A 5,203-nucleotide genomic window follows, 5' to 3' on the forward strand; every position below is an offset into this window, starting at 1 on the left:
TTGATTAAATTCCCTCATTCATCTACTTATTAATAAATCTAAGGATTTATTTAATAGGTTCATTTCAATAGACCCTTTGATTAATTAATCTGAAATAATTAATCCTCCTCCATTAAATGCATTTCTTCTAATACCTTAATTAATTAAAACAAATCAATTTATGAGTTGTTGAAAGTTGATTAGCCTTTTCCTATTATTTGAATTTTTAAATTCAAATTAGCCACATGCCTCCTAACTTCTAACCACCTAACCTAACCATCCCCTAACCTAACACATTCCACCTAACCCTGGGTTTAACTAGTCCTATCCTATCTTGCACATCCTAACCTCCTATGGTGTGTATATTCTCCCCTTGAGATACATGACACTTAGGCCACATGTCTCCTCCCTTGGACACTTGCCCTCTTATGAGCAAGGATCCTTGACACTTGTCACCATAGAGATGATAAATATCCCTCCCTCCAACCTCTTTTCCAACCTCCTCCAATTTCACCCTTGATATCTTCAGACTCAGTCTTGACCATTGATTCCTGTCACCTCACCTCTGGCCTTGGAAATCCTATAAATATCCCCCCGTTTGGAGCACAAAGGATCCCATCTCATTTTCATCTTATGCATTGTTATTATAGGCACATCCCATCTCATTTTCATCTTATGCATTGTTACTATAGGCATATCCATTTTAGCATATCATTTAAGCATTGTTATTATAGGCAATGGCATCTTAGATCTAGCTTAATTTGATCATTTTCTAGCATAACTGTTGAATCATGTAGCTTAATAAATCTCCATTCTAGCTTAATTGCATCATCATCATAGCTTAATTAGACTCTTGGATCAATCTAGCATAATCAATCTCATCTAGTTTGCATATCATATCATTTTAAATCCTCCGTCTAGGTGTAGTCAAGTCACTGGGATTGCTTATCCAAATCTGAGAGAAAATCCATACTCGCATCTCTAAGGAGGTGATAGGTCACCTTGTCATGGTCTATCTTTCATTTAATTTCAAATTGATAACCATGCTTTTAATTATTTATTGAGTGTTTGTGTTCCAGCTGCAGGTATCCTACTTCACACACACAACCTTTTTCACTTATATTTATCATAATCATGTGTTGGATAATGGTTTCTTTCACTTCATGTGGCTTTTTTTCATCCATAGCACTTTGACAAATTGCATTTTTAGAATTTCCAAAATGCTTCCTGATGCTCTGCAAAATGGACAAGGTTAGTCTAAGATAAACAACACAAAACACACAAGAAAATCGTTACTGTTAGTTAATCAAAAACTAATCTAAACAGCCATATCAAAAGAGACACTAAAATCATGCTAATATATCTAACTAATGAAACAAAGATAATGAGGCATCTCCAAATGCCTCTTAGCATGGTCTTAGCTCCTTCTCCCTTGTTCCTCTCCTCTCCTCTCCAAGTTCCAAAATAGTGTAGCTCTCAGCAGCTTTTTGCACTATGGATGCTTATGGAGGTTTGAGATTGAAATATTGCTCTTAATGTAAAATGAAAAGCTAAAATACTAGATGATAATAAAATGATTGATTTTATCCAAAATGACAAGATATTAGTTAATTATGCTAAAATGCTCTCTTAAAATGCCTATAGCTTAAATTCATACAAGTTTTCAGGATCTGGATTATGAAGAAATGGGCTCTATTTATAGGAAAAATGGAGCAATGGATGGTTGAGATTGAGTAATCTCAACAAGGGTTAGGATTGAATGATTTCAAATCCATGTGAAGGCTTTCAACCCAATCCCAGGATGACAAGTGTCAATGTGAGATAGGTTGAGAGGAGAGGAAATAAGCATTAAATGCTTGACATGACTTTGGAAGTTAAAGTCAAGGTTAGTTGAATGAATAAACTCTTTATTCAAAGAATAAAGCTTTTATCCAATGGATAAACTCTTGTGCAAATGTGAAATGGATGAATATGGTCAAAACAATAAATGTTTGGGGGGACAGGTTTGAAATAACCATAAATGGTTATGTAAGAGCCATAAATGGTCATGTAAGAGCCATTAGTGGTCTTGGAAGACTTTGGGGGTTAATTTGTTGAACACACAAAACATTAAATGCTTTTCAAAGACTTTGGAGTCTTTGAGAAGTGACTCCATTTTGCTTAGGAACATGACAATACTTAGGGGATGGATTAGGCTAATTAGGAAGAGGTTAGAAGAATCTAGAAGGGGATTAGATTTTGCAAGTGGATTTGGTGGGTGAGGGAAAATAGGATTTTATTTAAAATAAAAATTCATTTATTTCAATAAATGCGTGCAAGTTGCATTTGTAGGAAAATGCAAGTGGGGTGGGGATAATGATTTAAATAAATGTTTTATTTAATTTATTTAAAAGAGGAAAAGGGGATTAAATGAAATAAATATGATTTATTCATTTAATTGATTGTGAATTTGGTTTAATGAATTAATTAAAATAAATTGAATAATTTATTTAATTAATAGAAGAATGTTTGAAGATGAATTAATTAAATGTTAATTTAATTAACTGGTGGCTAGTGTATTTTTAATCAAATAAATAGCGAATATTTATTTAATTAAGCTGGACAGATTTGTGTGACTACATTTGCCCCTCTTTGAGACGATGCGGTTTATCGCGTCATTTCAAAGAAAGAAAAACTGGTGTGAAGAAATGCCCCATAAAATGTAAATTTAATGGGTGGTATGCCCCCTCGAGAGATGGGCCGAATTTTTTTTGAAAAATCGGGCGATCTCTTGAAAAAGAATGAAAAGTGGAGGGGAGGTAGAATAGAAGAAATTAGAACTAATGATGAAAGAATGGGAGAAAATGGAGTGAATATGAAGAAACAACAAGCCAGTGAGTACCCTGAGGTCATGCAAGAGATACATAGTAGATGTAGTGTGGGGTTTGGATTGATGCTATACAATTGATCAAAATTGGTTGGACAATCTGGTGCAATCGGTTTAATTGCCCCGGTCAAGTCAAAGCGTGACAATTGATGTCAGTTGGTCGCTTGGACATGATAAAGTCTGAGTAAGTGAATCAAAATGACCTGATGTGACTTAGACAATTGATGTAATTGCCCGATGAAGTCAAGGTATATGAAGCAAAATACTCGTTGAGACATAGACAATTGATGTAATTGTCTGATGTGATTGTGTTTGATTGGTTGATCAATTGATAGTGTGTGCGTGTGATGGATGGTTGTGGGGAATCATGGCAGTCCCGTTGAGACTAGGTCATTATGATAAATGCTTGATGTAGTCTAGGATTACCATAATCGATTACCTGTTGAGACCCGAAGATACTTGATCAGAGTATCTATTGATAGTCTAAGTGTGTGTGAGTCGAGGTACCTGTGCAGAGAGAGTAACTTGCTTGTCTTATTGGATGACTTAGCATAGGAAACACAATCCCTCCTATTTAGAGATGGATGGTGATGAACGTGGCTTGATTGGGTTGATTGAGAAATGATGTAGGGTATGTGATGCTGATTATCGAGATGGGGAGGGTGAGGGGGGGGGGGTTCGATGTTAGATAGAAGAAATGGAGAACCCATGACTCATTCCTATGGAAGAAGAGGAAAATAGAGTATGCATTATTATGACTATGTATGCATGATATGCAGCTATTATGAATGTATGGATGGGTGGAATGCAACGAAATGCAATATATACAGATGAGATGAGATGACGATCCATAGTGCTCTATTTTCATCATTGAGCTTTAAAATGTTGGAAGAGAATACAAGCATCTTGACATAATGATTCAAGATGACCTGAGTATTCCTTACATGGATTTTATATAGCAAGTTAATACAAACGACTTGATATAAGGGTCAAGTCAACCAGAGTATTGCTTGCGGAACAGACAAGGATTATCTCCATTCATGCATGACTTGGATCGTCCTCCTTGATCTTAGGCTGATCATATCCTGAGACAAGTGCATACCGTACTAAGAAATAAAACCTTTATCCAGTTTGGATGAGGTAGGAGGAACCAAAGGAAGAGCAATGTACCTGCAAACAAACAATATATACATAAAGAATAAAGAGTAAGGATCCTTGGTAATGGTTCATGCTCATATGGTCGAGGTATACGCTGTAGTCAGCAAGCCATAATGATCTATGACTGCATTTGGCATAAGATCACGTAGCTTGGTGAACTTCCTATGTAGACACCATTAGTACATACCCCAATACTTCATCGGAATAAATCGCAGAAGACATACAAACAATGCTGAAAGATCCCGATACAGATAAATGAATGATTGTACTCACAAACCAACCAAGTATTTGATAGCTTAACATAATTTTCTTGTCAAAGAAAACGTCACTTTTGTCTTTGTTTTGGTAAGGAAGGATGCATCCTTGTTGAAGACAGTTTTGAGTGTTGATGGTGATTGTGTGGTCGATTTGGTAAATGGTCATCGTGTGAGTATTTTGTCAATGTTTGTTTTGTATCTGTGCGGATGAGTATGTACAAGGTGTTGCCATGTTTTTGTTTTTCGATGGTTTTTCGTTGTTTTTGGACTTTGTATTGTTTTTTTTTTTTGTTTGGATTTTTGAATGGTTTTGAATGTTTTTGGATTTTGTGAGACATTTTTGAATGTTTTTGGATTTTTGAATGGTTTTGAATGTTTTTGGTATTTTGACGATTGTTTGGAATGAAGAACTTAATGAATCATAAGATATTGTAGAATCCACTTCCATCAATAGGTTAAGGGCATTGCCCCCAATTTAGACATGACTATGATAAAGCGGGATGCTAGACACATGAAGTACTTTCTTTGACTACAGATCAAATAACAAGCCATGGTTTAGATGGATGGATGTGTGTATGAAGTAGATGTGATCCCAACAAGTCTGAAAGACAATGGAGCCATAGCCTTTACCAGTGGCGCCTGTTTGTCAGGTTTTTACCATCATACTTACTGAAGGTGCCACCGGAGTGGTTGTTCACCATTTGGATGCATGATTTTTCTTTACTTTTTTGAATGTTTTTGTATTTCTTCAGGACATTTTTCTGAATGTTTTTGGTATTTTCTGGTATGTAGGGGAGCCTGATGCTCCGTTCAGCTTAGGTATAAAACCGTTTGAGGTGCATGTTGTTGATTGGATCTGCAAACGGTTCTCCTTCTGATGTAGCCAACTGATATGCTCCGGACCCGAATACAACAGTGACAACATATGGGCCCAATCAATTTG

Source organism: Cryptomeria japonica, chromosome 6 (genome assembly GCF_030272615.1).
Source record: "Cryptomeria japonica chromosome 6, Sugi_1.0, whole genome shotgun sequence".
In the NCBI taxonomy this organism is placed as follows: Eukaryota; Viridiplantae; Streptophyta; class Pinopsida; order Cupressales; family Cupressaceae; genus Cryptomeria; species Cryptomeria japonica.